The sequence below is a fragment of the Lathyrus oleraceus genome, chromosome 5 (genome assembly GCF_024323335.1).
Source record: "Lathyrus oleraceus cultivar Zhongwan6 chromosome 5, CAAS_Psat_ZW6_1.0, whole genome shotgun sequence".
NCBI classification, from domain to species: Eukaryota; Viridiplantae; Streptophyta; class Magnoliopsida; order Fabales; family Fabaceae; genus Lathyrus; species Lathyrus oleraceus.
In genome coordinates this window covers 221,766,264-221,784,633 of record NC_066583.1, presented here as the reverse complement: position 1 = coordinate 221,784,633, position 18,370 = coordinate 221,766,264, and positions in this window count along the sequence as shown.

Sequence of the window (18,370 nt, the reverse complement as noted above, 5' to 3'; positions counted from 1 at the left end):
ATGTCACATCTACCAGAGCATGACTCACTAATGAACTACGCTAGACTCCAATCACTAGCTTCTACTCAATCACTGCTCGTTACCTGAAAACATAGTTGTAAGGGTGAGTTCCTCAATCGATATAATAAGCATTATAAAATATCGTGTAATGCTAAGTAAATTAACACATTTCATCACCCTAATCAGATCACACATTCAGTAACGGCAACACCAACTCATAATCACAATCATATTCAGCACAAACACCAAAACACACGTATAATATTGGAATACATCCATTCATATTATACGCCATACATACATTATGCAATGAGACTCCATGCATGCGGTACCGACTATTCGTGAACATATAGTTCAACCTCACCGATCAAATCCAGATACGGCTACCAAGCTCACTAGTCCCACTCATTTGAGACCTAGTGACTCGCATCACTAATTCCTCACCATGGGAATTAGCTACCACCCCAAGGGCTATGCTATGCACGCTAAATCACCTAGCATGCAAACATCAACAACAATCCACAATAATTCACTCACTAATTCCTCACCATGGGAATTAGCTACCACCATAAAGGCCATATCATACACGCTAAATCACCTAGCATGCAACCATCAACAATCCACAATGGACATATGCTCACACTCTAAGCCATAAACAGTCCATTCACAATAGCATACATAATAGATATATTCACAACATTATGCGCACCATCATACATCCTCAATACAATTATCACAGAATTATATTATGTCATGCCACATAATCAATCACAGTATTAGCACACTCTACTAATACCTACACTGCTCAAAACAACGGGAAATTGATCCCTCCTATATCATACACCAATATAGGCCAATCATCAATTGTTCATAATATTTAAAATATCAGTTTTTCTACTTTTCAAACAGTGTTAACCGGTTAACGCCCTGGGTTAACCGGTTAACGCAACACAGAACACGCTTCCTGGCACATTTTAACAGTGTTAACCGGTTAACACCCTGGGTTAACCGGTTAACGCAAGACAGACAACAATATTTCTCAATTCATAACAGTGTTAACCGGTTAACACCCTGGGTTAACCGGTTAACGCAAGACAGAAAGTTGTTCCTGCGCTAACACGAAGCAGAATGCAGAATTCTCCGCATTTTCCGCTGTTGGAGGACTTCCGGACCTCCGATTCCAATTCCGTAAAAAGCTACACGTTCGGAAAATCACAACTCACCCAAATATAGATTCAATTACAGCTTAATCATAACTTATTCATCACAATTTTTCAGCACTCATCATCCCAATTAGGGTCAATTCAACGGCTTATTACTACCCATTACATGTTAACCCATAATACCCATTAAACGACGATAAACCCCCCTTACCTGAGTTAATCCGGCAAATCCTTTAGCTTCAAGCTTTTCCCTTCTTCAACCCTTGTTCTCTTGCTCTTCCTCCTTGCCCTTTTCTCACTTTCTGTCGCTTCTCTGGTTTTCACGTGAAAAACCCTTTTTACCAAATGGAACTCTTTATATATATTCCAACTTTATTATTCCAATAATAATAATCCAAATAATATTCCAATAATAATCCAATTATTTAATTAAATTAATAAATATACTATTAACTTAATTTAAATAATTATCATATTTTATCGGGGTGTTACAACTCTCCCCCACTAAAAGAGTTTTCATCCTCGAAAACATACCTCAAGCGAATAACTCAGGATAAGACTCCTTCATCTGACTCTCAAGTTCCCAAGTCACATTGCCACCTGCTGTTCCTCCCCAAGCTACCTTTACCAAAGCAATCTCTTTACCCCGCAACTGCTTCAACTCTCGATCCTCTATCCTCATAGGTGATGTTTCAACAGTCAGGTTATCTCTCACCTGTACATCATCTACTTGGACCACATGCGACGGATCAGGAATGTACCTCCTCAACTGAGATACATGAAAAACCTCATGCAAATTCGCAAGTGACGGCGGTAAAGCGATACGATAGGCTACCTCCCCTATCCTCTCCAAAATCTGGTAAGGACCAATAAATCGAGGTGTCAACTTCTTCGACTTCAAAGCTCGACCAACCCCAGTTATCGGAGTAACACGAAGGAACACATGGTCCCCCTCTTGAAACTCAAGTGACTTCCTTCTCTTGTCGTGATAACTCTTCTGACGACTCTGAGCAATTCTCATCTTCTCCTGAATCATCTTAATCTTTTCCGTAGTTTGTTGAACAATCTCCGGTCCAACCACAGCACTCTCACCGGACTCATACCAACATAAAGGTGTTCGACATCTCCTACCATACAAAGCTTCAAACGGTGCCATACCAATGCTCGAATGGAAACTATTGTTGTAGGTAAACTCAATCAAAGGTAAATAACAATCCCAAGCACCTCCCTTTTCCAAAACACAAGCCCTCAAAAGATCCTCCAGTGACTGAATCGTCCTCTCAGTCTGACCATCAGTCTGCGGATGATATGCAGAACTCAATCTCAGCTTAGTTCCCAAAGCCCTCTGCAAACCTTCCCAAAACTTCGATGTAAATCTAGGATCTCTGCCCGAAACAATACTCGACGGAATACCATGCAAACTTACAATTTTCTCAATATACAACTCAGCTAATCTCTCTAACGGATAATCCATTCTGATCGGAATGAAATGAGCCGATTTTGTCAATCTGTCAACAATCACCCAAATAGCTTCAAAATTCTTAATTGTCCTCGGTAAACCAGAAACAAAATCCATACTGATACTATCCCACTTCCACTCTGGAATAGCCAACGGTTGCATTAGCCCAGACAGCTTCTGATGCTCAATCTTTGACTTCTGACAAGTCAAACAAGAATAAACAAAACTCGCAATTTCTCTTTTCATTCCTGGCCACCAAAATAACTTTTTCAAATCATGATACATCTTCGTAGCCCCAGGATGAATACTCAGGCCACTACGATGTCCTTCCTCAAGAATACTCTTCTTAAGTTCGGTAACATCCGGAATACACACCCGATTACCAAATTTCAAAACACCATTCTCATCAACTCTGAATTCACCACCTTGACCTTGATTCACTAGAGTCAACTTATCAACCAAAAGCACATCGGATTTCTGACCCTCTCTAATCTCATCCAGAATACCACTCGTTAACTTCAACATTCCCAATTTAACACTATTGTGAGTACTCTCACACACCAAACTCAAGTCTCTGAACTGCTCAATTAAATCCAATTCCTTAACCATTAACATAGACATATGCAATGATTTCCGACTCAATGCATCAGCCACTACGTTTGCTTTACCCGGATGGTAATTCAAACCAAAGTCATAATCCTTCAGAAACTCTAACCATCTCCTCTGTCTCATATTCAGCTCTTTCTGATCAAACAAATACTTTAAACTTTTATGGTCACTGAAAACCTCAAATCTTGACCCGTACAAGTAATGCCCCCATAACTTCAGAACAAATACCACAGCTGCCAACTCTAAATCGTGTGTCGGATAGTTCCTCTCATGAACCTTCAGTTGTCTCGAAGCATAAGCTACAACCTGCTTATTCTGCATCAAAACACCACCCAAACCCAACAATGAAGCATCACAATAAACCTCAAATGGTTCTGATGGACTTGGTAATATCAGAATAGGAGCAGTAGTTAACCTTCTCTTTAACTCTTGGAAACCTTCTTCACATTTTGAATCCCAAACAAACGCTTGCCCCTTTCTAGTCAACATCGTCAACGGTAACGCCAACTTAGAAAATCCCTCAATGAATTTCCTATAATAACCTGCAAGTCCAAGAAAACTCCTTATCTCAGAAACTGACTTCGGAGCTTCCCACTTAGATACCGCTTCTATCTTAGAAGGATCAACAGCAACACCACCTCTTGAAACCACATGACCAAGAAAACTAACCTCTTCTAACCAAAATTCACACTTGGACAGTTTAGCAAATAACTTCTTTTCTCGTAGAACTCCTAAAACCACTCTCAAATGTTCAGCATGCTCTTCTTCAGATTTCGAATACACCAAAATATCGTCAATAAACACCACAACAAACTTGTCTAGGTACGGATGGAAAATCCTATTCATATACTCCATAAATACCCCAGGCGCATTAGTCACACCAAAAGGCATTACAGAATACTCATAATGTCCATACCTTGTTCTGAAAGCAGTCTTCTGAATATCCTCAGTTTTCACACGTATCTGATGATATCCCGATCTCAAATCTATTTTGCTGAACACACTCGCACCGACCAACTGATCCATCAAATCATCAATCCTCGGCAAAGGATACCGATTCTTGATCGTCACTTTATTCAGTTGCCTGTAGTCCACACACAACCTCATAGTACCTTCTTTCTTCTTAACCAATAACACTGGTGCACCCCACGGTGACACACTCGGACGAATAAATTCCTTATCCAACAGATCTTCCAACTGACTCTTCAATTCAGCTAACTCAACAGCAGACATACGGTACGGAGCCATCGACACCGGCCTAGTACCAGGTACCAAATCAATCGAGAATTCAACTTCACGCTCTGGCGGTAATTCATTCACTTCTCCTGGAAACACATCAGGAAAATCACACACCACTGCTAGATCGCAAATCGCCAGTTTATCTTTAGCCTCCAAAGTCGCTAACAACATAAACAACTCTGCCCCATCTGCTACTGCCTCATTCACCTGCCTTGCTGATAGAAACAAACTCTTTCCTTCCTCAATCTCAGGAAAAATCACAGTCTTATCAAAGCAGTTAATATAAACTCGGTTAAACACCAACCAGTTCATACCCAAGATAACATCAATCTGCACTAGTGGAAGACACACGAGGTCCATCCCAAAGTCTCTACCAAAAATACTCAAAGGACAATTTAAACAAACTGAAGTAGTAGTCACTGAACCCTTCGCAGGAGTATCAATCACCATACTACCATGCATCTCAGATATCTCTAATTTAAGTTTCACAGCACAATCCAAAGATATAAAGGAATGAGTCGCACCTGTGTCAATAATAGCTACAAGAGGAAAGCCATTAATATAACACGTACCTCGGATCAAACGATCATCTGCAGAAGTCTCAGAACCCGATAAAGCAAAGACCTTGCCTCCCGACTGGTTCTCTTTCTTCGGCTTAGGACACTGTGGGCTAATATGACCCACCTCTCCACAGTTGAAACAAGTCATAGTCTTCAACCGGCACTCTGCAGCCAAGTGACCACCTTTGCCACACTTGAAACACTTCTTCTCAGCCTGACCACATCTGTAACACTTAGCAGGGGCACTGGAGTCTACCCCACTAGGTCTCTTCATCCCACTCTGTCTCTGGAAACCTTTGCCAGCTGCATACGGTTTTCCACGATCATTCTGATTCTTGCCTTTCCTATCAATCCTCTGCTGATAGCTCTCCGCTCTGGCCTTGGTATCCTGTTCAAAGATCCTGCAACAGTCAACCAGGTCAGAAAACACTCTGATCCGCTGATACCCAATAGCCAGCTTGATCTCGGGACGTAACCCGTTCTCAAACTTCACACATTTTGAAAATTCCCCAGTAGCCTCATCATAGGGAGTGTAATACTTCGACAGCTCTGTGAACTTAGCAGCATACTCCGTAACAGACCGGTTGCCCTGCTTCAATTCTAAGAACTCTATCTCTTTCTTTCCTCTGACATCCTCTGGAAAGTACTTCCTCAGGAATCTCTGTCTGAACACCGCCCAAGTGATCTCAGCACCCCCAGCAGCTTCCAACTCAGTGCGGGTAGCAACCCACCAATCATCTGCTTCCTCTGACAGCATATGCGTACCGAACCTGACCTTCTGGTTATCGACACACTCAGTCACTCGGAAGATCCTCTCGATCTCCTTCAACCACTTCTGAGCACCATCTGGATCGTATGCTCCCTTGAACATTGGAGGATTGTTCTTCTGGAACTCACTCAGTTGACGAGCAGCTCCCAATCCCACCACATTCGGATTCCCTCCAAGTACTCCAGCTAGCATACCCAGAGCCTCAGCAATCGCAGCATCGTCTCTACCTCTTCCAGCCATCTCTATTCTGAAAGCCCAACAAGCTAAAACAATAAGTACTGATAGGGTTACACAACACCTATCCCGTACAGGGGAAACAGAATAATTACGACTCGACTCGACCGACCAGGCTCTGATACCACTAATGTAACACCCTTCTAAAATACCTCAATAATAATTAAAACAACAAATACGAATCAGAGTAGATATGCAATTTAAGGGTGTCACACTTGACACTTCACACCACTCACCATAATAACTTGTCATGCTCATTTATTAAACAAAATAAAACATTGCATAATCCGCAGCGGATAGAGATCAAATCAATCATGCAAACCATGTAACACATTACATGTACAGTTATTCAACAACCAAATGAAAACAAGTAAAACATCCCGTCCCGATGTCACATCTACCAGAGCATGACTCACTAATGAACTACACTAGACTCCAATCACTAGCTTCTACTCAATCACTGCTCGTTACCTGAAAACATAGTTGTAAGGGTGAGTTCCTCAATCGATATAATAAGCATTATAAAATATCGTGTAATGCTAAGTAAATTAACACATTTCATCACCCTAATCAGATCACACATTCAGTAACGGCAACACCAACTCATAATCACAATCATATTCAGCACAAACACCAAAACACACGTATAATATTGGAATACATCCATTCATATTATACGCCATACATACATTATGCAATGAGACTCCATGCATGCGGTACCGACTATTCGTGAACATATAGTTCAACCTCACCGATCAAATCCAGATACGGCTACCAAGCTCACTAGTCCCACTCATTTGAGACCTAGTGACTCACATCACTAATTCCTCACCATGGGAATTAGCTACCACCCCAAGGGCTATGCTATGCACGCTAAATCACCTAGCATGCAAACATCAACAACAATCCACAATAATTCACTCACTAATTCCTCACCATGGGAATTAGCTACCACCATAAAGGCCATATCATACACGCTAAATCACCTAGCATGCAACCATCAACAATCCACAATGGACATATGCTCACACTCTAAGCCATAAACAGTCCATTCACAATAGCATACATAATAGATATATTCACAATATTATGCACACCATCATACATCCTCAATACAATTATCACAGAATTATATTATGTCATGCCACATAATCAATCACAGTATTAGCACACTCTACTAATACCTACACTGCTCAAAACAACGGGAAATTGATCCCTCCTATATCATACACCAATATAGGCCAATCATCAATTGTTCATAATATTTAAAATATCAGTTTTTCTACTTTTCAAACAGTGTTAACCGGTTAACGCCCTGGGTTAACCGGTTAACGCAACACAGAACACGCTTCCTGGCACATTTTAACAGTGTTAACCGGTTAACACCCTGGGTTAACCGGTTAACGCAAGACAGACAGCAATATTTCTCAATTCATAACAGTGTTAACCGGTTAACACCCTGGGTTAACCGGTTAACGCAAGACAGAAAGCTGTTCCTGCGCTAACACGAAGCAGAATGCAGAATTCTCCGCATTTTCCGCCGTTGGAGGACTTCCGGACCTCCGATTCCAATTCCGTAAAAAGCTACACGTTCGGAAAATCACAACTCACCCAAATATAGATTCAATTACAGCTTAATCATAACTTATTCATCACAATTTTTCAGCACTCATCATCCCAATTAGGGTCAATTCAACGGCTTATTACTACCCATTACATGTTAACCCATAATACCCATTAAACGACGATAAACCCCCCTTACCTGAGTTAATCCGGCAAATCCTTTAGCTTCAAGCTTTTCCCTTCTTCAACCCTTGTTCTCTTGCTCTTCCTCCTTGCCCTTTTCTCACTTTCTGTCGCTTCTCTGGTTTTCACGTGAAAAATCCTTTTTACCAAATGGAACTCTTTATATATATTCCAACTTTATTATTCCAATAATAATAATCCAAATAATATTCCAATAATAATCCAATTATTTAATTAAATTAATAAATATACTATTAACTTAATTTAAATAATTATCATATTTTATCGGGGTGTTACAATTCACGCCTAACAGATCAACCTCAAGACTTAGCAAAGAAGTATTCTATATATGGTATGAATCTTTATTTGGAGAAGAATAAATACTCTCCTAAACTGCTATGGAAATGACAACAAACTTAATATCATTTAAATTTCCATCATTGGCAAGATATCAACATCAATACTTCAGCCAACGACATCATATCCAAAAGCACTATATAAAGGCCCATCTCTCATCATACAAAATACGAAGTAATTACACAAGAACACTACAAAATCAAAGTCAATATTTCACAAATTCTTTTCTACTCTTTTCACACGAGTTGTTGCTCCAGTGTGAATTTTTACTGTTCTTACTGTGTTCAAATTGCTTACCTAGAAGCACTAAACACTTTCTTGTAATTCTCAAATAGTTGTTGAATATTTCCTCAAGTGACTTGTGAAGTCTGTAGACTTGAGAGGGCTAAGAGATCATTGTACTCTTAGACGTTTGTTGTAATCTTTCTAGATGATTGGATTAAGTCCTTATTGAAGGCGAAATCACCTTGGTCGGGTGGACTTGAGTAGCTTTGAATTTCAAGCGAACCAGGATAAACTTATGTGTTGTTCGCTTTGTTTTTCGTGTGTGTGGTGTTTGCAAAAGTTTTTATTATCAGTGAAAACAATTCAAACCCCCCTTTCTTGTTTTTCTCTATCTTTAATTGGTATTAGAGCTTCGATTCAGTTATTAATTTTAAAATCAAACATTTAACCGGGTAGAGAAGATCCATCGTGAGAAAAACATAATGACTAACACCAATGAAAGAGACAACTACAACGTTAAACCTCCAGTGTTTGATGGAGAAAAATTTGATTATTGGAAGGATAAAATCGAAAGTTTCTTCCTAGGCTATGACGCTGACCTATGGGACATAGTTACAATTGGCTATGAACCACCTGTATCTGATGCTGGTATCACTATTGCCAGAAATAAAATGACTGATGATCAGAAGCGTGACTTCAAAAATCACCACAAAGCCAGAACAATTTTGTTGAATGCTATATCCTACAATGAATATGAAAAGATCACCAACAGGGAAACTGCTAAAGAAATACTTGATTCCTTAAAGATGACTCACGAAGGCAACACTCAAGTCAAAGAGACCAAGGCTCTGGCCCTAATTCAAAAATATGAAGCCTTCAAAATGGAGGATGATGAAGCTGTAAAGGTAATGTTTTCTAGATTTCAAAATTTAATTGCAGGACTCAAGGTTCTGGACAAGGGCTACACAACTGCATATCATGTCAAAAAGATTGTTAAAAGCTTGCCAAAGAAGTGGAGACATATGGTCACTGCATTGAAGTTATCAAAAGATCTGAACGACATAAGCCTGGAAGAACTTATCAACTCCCTCAGGAGTCATGAGATAGAACTAGAGGAAGACGAGCCCCAAAAGAAAAGAAAATTCGTGGCTCTAAAGTCCATATCAGAAAGACGCAAGCCAGAAAGGAACAAATCCTTTAAAGCTGAAGAAGAAGACAATGATGACTCCGAAAAGGATGATTCTGATGATGAAGAAGAGCTATCTCTTCTAACCAGAAGAGTTAAACAACTTTGGAGAAAAAGGAATAACAACTTCAGAAGACCCAGACAGAAGGGAGATCGCTCAGAATCAACTTCCAGAAGCAAACCAAACAAAGAGGTAACCTGCTATGAATGTAAAGAACCAGGACATTATAGAAACGAATGTCCAAAGCTCAAGAAAGACAGTTCCAGAAAAGAAGGATTCAAGAAAACCTCTTTCAAAACCAAGAAGGGACTCATGGATACCTAGGACGACTCTAAACCTGACACCTCAGAATCAGACTCTGAAGAGGAACAAGCAAATGTTGCATTCATGGCTACCACATCTGGAAGTACATTCGAAAGAGAATCTGATTTTGAAGAGGTATTTTATAATCTCTCTCGCTCTGACCTAGAAGCTTGTTTATCAGAATCTCTAAGCTCTTATCAGAAGCTTCGATAGAAATTCAAGGTCCTTAAAAGGGTCCATGAAGAAACTGTTGAAGAATGTGATGAGCTTGAGAGAGAAGTTTCTGAATTAAAAGGCAACATTTTTGTTTTGGAAAAAGAAAACAAATTTTCTACTAAAAAATGTTTAAAACTTGAAGAAACTTTATCCAAAGCCCCACAAACTTCTGACACAATCATATACAAATATGAAAAAGCGTTTCAAAAATTTCTGAAAAATGGGCCAGAAAGAAGCAAAATGGCTTATATGATTTATGGAGTTAGTCAGAATAAGAAAAAGGAATTGGATATGACTCTGATGAAGATGAGCAAATACCTTCTGCATATGATAAACCTAAACCTCCATTTTCTTATCATTACACACATGCACAAACACAAAGTTTTAATAATTCCAGAAAACCCAAAGTTTCTAGAAACTCTGGGAAAACTAATCATAAATGACCCAAAAGATTCTTGGTACCAAAAGATAAAATAGTTTATGTTGCAGATATCATATGCAGCAGAGTTAAGACACCAATCATGGTACCTGGACTTTGGATGCTCGCGACACATGATAGGAAGAAAGCATATGTTCCAAAGCCTGGAACTTAAAGATGTTGGCTTCGTAGGTTTTGGAGGAAATCAGAAAGGAAGAATCAGAGGTTCCGGAACAATTGGTAATGGATCTCTTCCCTCTATTTCTGATGTTCTTTACGTAGAAGGATTAATGCATAACCTGTTATCCAGAAGTCAATTAAGTGACAATGGTTATGATATAATCTTCAATCAAAAAATGTGCAAAGCCATTAATCAGAATAATGGGACAGTTCTTTTTACTGGTAAGAGGAAGAACAACATTTACAAAATTAATCTTTCAGTTCTGAGAGATCAAAATGTAAAATGTTTAATGTCTGTAAGTGAAGAGCAATGGGTGTGGCATAGACGCTTAGGTCACATTAGCACGAGGAGGATTTCTCAGCTAAATAAACTTGAGTTAGTCAAAGGCCTACCTAAGCTGAAGTTTTCTTCAGATGCTCTTTGTGAGGCATGTCAGAAAGGAAAATTCTCTAAAACAACTTTCAAAAATAAAAATGTTGCTTCTACCTCTAAGCCTCTAAAACTTCTTCACATTGATTTGTTTGGACCTGTTAAGACAACTTCAGTCAATGATAAGAAGTATGGAATGGTCATCGTTGATGATTATATTCGTTGGACATGGGTAAAATTTCTAAGACACATGAATGAGTCACACTCTGTATTTTCTATTTTCTGCTCAAAAGTGCAAAATGAATTCGACTCTAAAATCATCAGAGTCAGAAGTGATCATGGTGGTGAATTTGAAAACAAACTTTTTGAAGAACTTTTTGATTCTAATGGAATATCCCATGATTTCTCCTGTCCTAGAACTCCATAATAAAATGAGTTGTAGAAAGGAAGAATAGGACTCTCCAAGAAATGTCCAGAACCATGATCAGTGAAACAAATGTGGCTAAGCACTTCTGGGCTGAAGCAGTAAATACAACTTGTTATATTCAGAATAGAATCTCTATAAGACCTATTCTGGAGAAGACTCCTTATGAACTATGTAAGGGAATAAAACCCAACATTTCTTATTTTCATCCTTTTGGATGTTCCTATTTTATCCTAAATACTAAAGATAATCTGAACAAGTTTAACTCAAAAGCACAAAAAGGTATTATGTTGGGATACTCAGAATGCTCTAAGGGCTATAGAGTATACAATTGTGGAAGAATAAATACATATCAGATTTAATGATAAGCTTGACTCTGAAAATTCAAAGCTAGTTGAAAAACTTGCAGATTTGGAGATAACACTTGCAGGTTCTGACGAAAAGAAAAAAGAATCTGAGGAAGCTGAAGGGGAAACATCAGAAGCACTAGAAATCTCAACTACACGGAAAAGATAAAAAAAAAGACTAAACGTTTATGAAGAGTTGATTCTGGGAAACAAGGATGAACCTGTCAGAACAAGATCTACATTCAAAGTATCTGAGGAAACCCCTCTGGGATTAGTTTCTCTAACATAGACAACATCTTGTGAAGAGGCACTTCAAGACAAAGAATGGTTTCTGGAAATGAAAGAAGAACTTGATCAATTTGCAAAGAACGATATTTGGGATCTTGTACCAAATCCAAAAGGAACCCATGTTATTGGAACCAAATGGGTGTACATGAACAAACTAAATGAAAAGGGTGAAGTGGTAAAAAACAAAGCACGACTGGTAGCACAAGTTTATAGTCAACAAGAAGGCATTGACTACCACGAAACCTTTGCTTCAGTCGCCAGGTTAGAATATATTCATTTACTTGTATCGTTCGCTGTAAATTACTCTATCAAACTATATCAGATGGATGTCAAGAGTGCATTTTTGAATGGATATATTTCTAAAGAAGTGTATGCTCATCAACCTCTGGGTTTTGAAAACTCAAAATGTCCAGAACATGTTTTTAAACTGAAAAAATCTCTGTATGGTCTAAAACAAGCTCCTAAAGCTTGGTATGAAAGACTAAGCACTTTTCTTATGGAAAATGATTTTATCATAGGCAAATTTGATTCTACACTCTTTTATAAAAACATCAGAAATGACCTCATGATCTATCAAATATATGTCGATGATATAATCTTTGGTTATGCTAACCCATCTATTTGTCAAGAATTTTCTGAGTTAATGCAGACAGAATTTGAAATGAGTCTGATGCAAGAACTAAAATTCTTTATGGGAATTCAAACCAACCAAGCTTCAGACGCTAGATATGTATATCAAAGCAAATACATAAAAGACATTCTGAAGAAATTTGAAATGTCAGAAAGTAAACCAGCAAATACATAAAAGACACAGAGTGTGACTCATTCTTGTGTCTTAGTAATTTTACCCATGTCCAACAACTATAATCATCAACAATGACAAGTTCATACTTCTTACCATTGACTGGCACTGTCTTAACAGGTCCAAACAAGTCAATGTGAAGAAGTTCCAGAGGCTTAAAGGTAGAAACAACATTTTTATTTTTGAAAGTTGTTTTAGAAAATTTTCCCTTCTGGCATGCCTCGCAAAGAGCATCTGAAGAAAACTTTAGCTTAGGAAGGCCTCTGACTAACTCAAGTTTATTTAGCTGAGAAATCCTCCTCAAGATAATGTGACCCAAGCGTCTATGCCACACCCATTGCTCTTCATTTACAGACATTAAACATTTAACATTTTGATCTTTTAGATCTGAAAGCTTAATTTTGTAAATGTTGTTCTTCCTCTTACCAATGAAAAGAATTGTGCCATTGTTCTAATTAATAGTTTTGCACGTTATTTGATTGAATATTATATCATAATCGTTATCACTTAATTGGCTTATCGATAACAAGTTATGCATTAATCCTTCAACGTAAAGAACATCAGAAATAGAGGGAAGAGATCCATTACCAATCGTTCCAGATCCTCTGATTCTTCCTTTCTGATTTCCTCCAAAGCCTACGAAGCCACCGTATTTAAGTTCCAGGCTTTGGAACATATGCTTTCTTCCCTTCATGTGTCGCGAGCATCCAGAGTCCAGGTACCATGATTGGTGTCTTAACTCTACTGCACAAGATATCTGCAACATATACTATTTTATCTTTTGGTACCCATAATCTTTTGGGTCCTTTATGATTAGATCTCCCAGAGTTTCTGGAAACTTTGAGTTTTCTTGCATTATTAAATCTTTGTGTTTGTGCATGTGTGTAGTGATAAGAAAAAGGAGATTCAAGCTTGTCCTCTACAAAAGGTATTTGCTCATCTTCATTAGAGTCATATCAAATTCCTCTTTTCTTACTGTGACTAACACCATAAATCATAGAAGCCATTTTGCTTCTTTCAAGCCTATTTTTCAGAAATTTCTGAAACGCTTTTTCATATTTATATATGATGATGTCAGAGGTTGGTGGAGCTTTGAAAAGAGTTTCTTCAAGTTTTAAATATTTTTTGGTTGAAAATTCATTTTATTTTTCAAGGACAAAAATGTTTCCTTTAAGTTCAGAAACTTCTTTCTCCAACTTATCACACTCTACAACAGTTTCTTCATCGAACCTTTTTAGGATCTTGAATTTTTGTTGAAGCTTCTGATAAGAGCTTAGAGATTCTAATAAAAAGTCTTCCAGATCAGCGCGATAGAGATCAGAAAATACCTCTTCAGAGTCAGATTCTCTTTCGGATGAACTTCTAGATTCGGTAGCCATGAATGCAACATTTGTCTATTCCTCTTCGGAGTCTGATTTTAAGGCGTCAAGTTCAGATTCATCCCAGGTTGCCATGATCCCCTTCTTATTTTCGAAGGATTTTTTCTTGAATCCTTCTTTTCTGGAACTATCTTTCTTAAGCTTTGGACATTCATTTCTGCAATGTCCTGGTTCTTTACATTCATAACAGGTTACAGTAGCGGTAAATTCATGATCATCAAGCTATGGATAAGCAAGACATCAAATAGCAAGAGTTGCCACCGCGCTTTTATTGTTTCCAAGGGAAAAGGGAAAAAGTACGAACAAAATCCAAAAATAAGAAGTTTTCAAATCAAAACTAATAAAATGCCAGAGATTACAGGTAAGGGGGTTAGTTACACATAGGGAAGCTGTTAGCACGCAAAGTGTCCTAGGTACTCCTAGGGAGCCCTTTCTTGTGTGCATATGTATTTTGTACAAAGTGATGTTTACAAACAAATAGAATGAGGGGATGAGAAAAGAATTCATTAATTATATTTTTGTGTTTGACAAGACCTTCGGACTTGTGCCTACGTATCAACATAAAAATGAGGGATCAAAACCTCGTAGTTCGTGGTATAAATTTCAAAGTAGATGTATTGCTTTTAACAAAAATTAAGTTTGAAAGACACAAGGGCCAAAAAAATGGTTTGAATGAGTTAGTTCTTTTTGGATTTTTGAAAGTTTTAAGTCAAGTATAGTTAAGTTTATTTACAAGTTTGATTTAAGAAAAGGAGTTTGAAAATGCAATGGCATAAGGCCAAAGTTCCTAATTTTCAAAATGGTCCAAGTTTAGAAAATGGCAAGTTCAAACAAAGAAGTTTTAAAAAGGGGGAGAGATTTTGAATTTAAAGAGATGGGGAGGAGATGAAGAGACTAATCCTAAGCATAAATTCAAAAGCTAAGAGTTGAAAAGATCTGACCGATGGGTAGAAATCCAATAGGCAAGAATGCCATATAGAAACCCCAAATTCCCCTGGACATTAGAATCAAGCAACAATCAATGCATATAATATTATCTTGAAGAGCAAGACATCAAATAAAGATAGACTCATCCAAGCTTTAGCCACTCCATGATCTCCTTCAAATTTTCTCATGTAACAGATAAGTTCCACAAGTCACATGTTCAAAATAATAGCTACACAATGATCATGTTGCAGATGAACTCAAAGGGATCTTCAATGATGTATCAGATGGAGTTTCAAATTGCAAGCACTTGGTTACATGAAAGTTGGCATTGGCCAAGTCCTTTTGCATAGGGATGTTGTCTAAACTCTAAGTCCAATTGTCCAAGATTAAACCAACAGTCCACACAATAGTTTTTTAGGGTTTTTGTTTCTTATTATGTACATTAATGGCCAAAGACCACACAAGCAAACAAAATACATACAAACAAGATATATCACACCATATGGTCCAAGTTGACAAAGTGAAAAGGCATTAATATAAATAATTAGAATGGTATGAATAATGGCAAATGAATAGAGCTTAAAAATTAAAGTGCATTAAAAGTAAATGACTTGAAATTAAATGTCAATGTTTAATGAATTAGAAGTTAGTATTGTTTTTGCTTTTGCTTTTCATTTTAAGTCATTCTTTGGAGAACACTCAACCCACTTATCACAAGCATGAATCCTTGAACCAAGATATCTTACAAAGGAAGGAAAAAAAGCCAAGTTTCCACACAATACCATGAAAGAGGGGAGACTTACAATCTCACTAACTAGAATGTTATGCCTTTTGTATCAAAAATTTAGCGCTATGTTAAGCAATCATAATTGGACTTATGTAGAAGTCACAACTATTTGAGGTTGGGCAATAAAATCTTGGTGTTAATACATGTTAGAGACATAATATAATGGACTATGCTCATGAAACATACCACACACAAAAAGAATATGCAAAAGAGGTGGCCTAATCGCATCCATACTTATGTTGATTTTTCAATCAACTAGCCTTAGAACTTTAAGATATCATAGGCCAAATGGAATGGATGCATAAAGAAGGGGAATTAGATGAAGATGGAGGGGAATGGATCAAAACACAAATTGGTCAAAGGAGGACTTTTACCAAATTAAGATCATTCATTCATTTTGGGAGATGGAATGTACATTCCATCAATCCCCTAAATCCAATGATCTTAACCTAGCAAAGTCAAATCAACCTTGACTAAGGCTCAACAACATAAGTCAAACTTATACAAATCATCAAGATAGCTCAACACAATTATTTGACATTTATTGAATTTAAAAATACTAAAAATAAGGCATTAAATTAAATATGGTTTGTCAAATTCCTAAAACCTCATCAAAACACCAAAGAAATAGCCATGAGATTTATCATAGGTCAAACAAGGTCAAAAGACCTTGGAGAAAAAATTTCAGAATTTTTAGAGACTTAAAAGTATTTTTAAACAATTAAAAATATTCACAAAATCAATTAAATCATAAAAAATATTAATAATGATCCAAAAATAATTTTAATTCAAAATATGAAAGAGGAATTTATTTAAATTTTTTGGGTGAAACTCATATTTTTTGGATCAATATTAAAATTAATATGAATTAATGAAAATCAAATGAAATAAAATGAAAATCAAAAAATCAAAAAAACGTGGACCACTTGATCTCCCTCATTAACTGAGGTGGAAGATCAAGTGGATGGAAACACGCGTTCAATGGTGGAACTCAGTCAGCGCTGAAATTCTAGTTAACAGACTTTCGATGTCACACGGGTTGTTATGACATCCAATTCTGCGCAGACAAGGATTATGCAGAAAACAATAAGTGCAGTAAATAACATGAGTAATTGTTTACCCAGTTCGGTCCAACATGACCTACGTCTGGGGGCTACCAAGCCAGGGAGGAAATCCACTATTAGTAGTATTAATTCAGACCTTAAACCAACTATTTAACCCTATCACTTAATACCTACCCAATGCAATTTCAATCTTACACGAAGATCAGAGTTCCTACTCACTCCCCCTCAATCACCTCAGTGATTACTACCTTTAATCAATATTAAAGACAATTTTGAAGACACACTTCAAACAACTCTTGATTGTGCTTAACAGCTTTAATCAAGATACACAGCACTCACGCTTAAAAGCTTAGAGTGACACAACACTTACAACTCAACGAACAACCTATACCAATGCAATCATCTACGTGATAATAGCTTGGCTTACAAGATATGTCTAATACAAGACTCACAAAAATACAGCAGTGAAGTATGATGGACACACTAAATCTTCACGCCTCAAAATCCCCAGTTCTGAATGAAGGAATGACTTCCTTTTATATTGCAGTACTTGGGCCTTGTACTTGTATTCTCCTGAATTTAAGGACACACGAGTTCCCCTAAATTCCATATCTAGGTTACTAACAAATAGGCTATTTGTTAGGTTCATTAAATGTAGCTTGGTTGTTGATTTCCTGGATTTTCTCTCAGCTGTTGAATCCCTGAAGAATAGCCTGAGAAAAAGCTGAAACAGAAAAACTAAACAACCTACAATTTAGCATATGCTGTCAGGAATGAATGTCACAACATTCAGCTTGACATCAAGGTCCATATGCTAAGTCTGTTTTTCCTGAAAACAGACTGTACAAATTTGCTGAACTGTACAGGACCAATCTGTCCATTCTACAGTGACAACTTACATTAATAAATGTCAAAGCATCCAATTTGACATTTACACATTTAGCCTTAAGTCAGTTCTGTTATCCTCTTGAAGAACAGACTGATAAACATACTGAAGTGTAGCAGAACACCACTCTGTCTATTGTTCAGTATATGCTGTCAATGATGAATGTCATAACATCTAGTTTGACATTCAGACAGTAGGCCTTATGCCAGATCTGGTATTTCCTTGATAACCAGACTGAAAATAAATACTGAGTTCTAACAGAACACCAACTGTTCTATTCCTCAGTATCTGCTGACAGGGATGAATGTCACCACATCCAATTTGACATTCAATAAATCTTGTATTAGCTAATCCTGCAGTAAACTACTCCAGTGTGTCATGACATCAATCAAGACATCAGAGTACAGCTAGATATTCTAACCTACAATGCA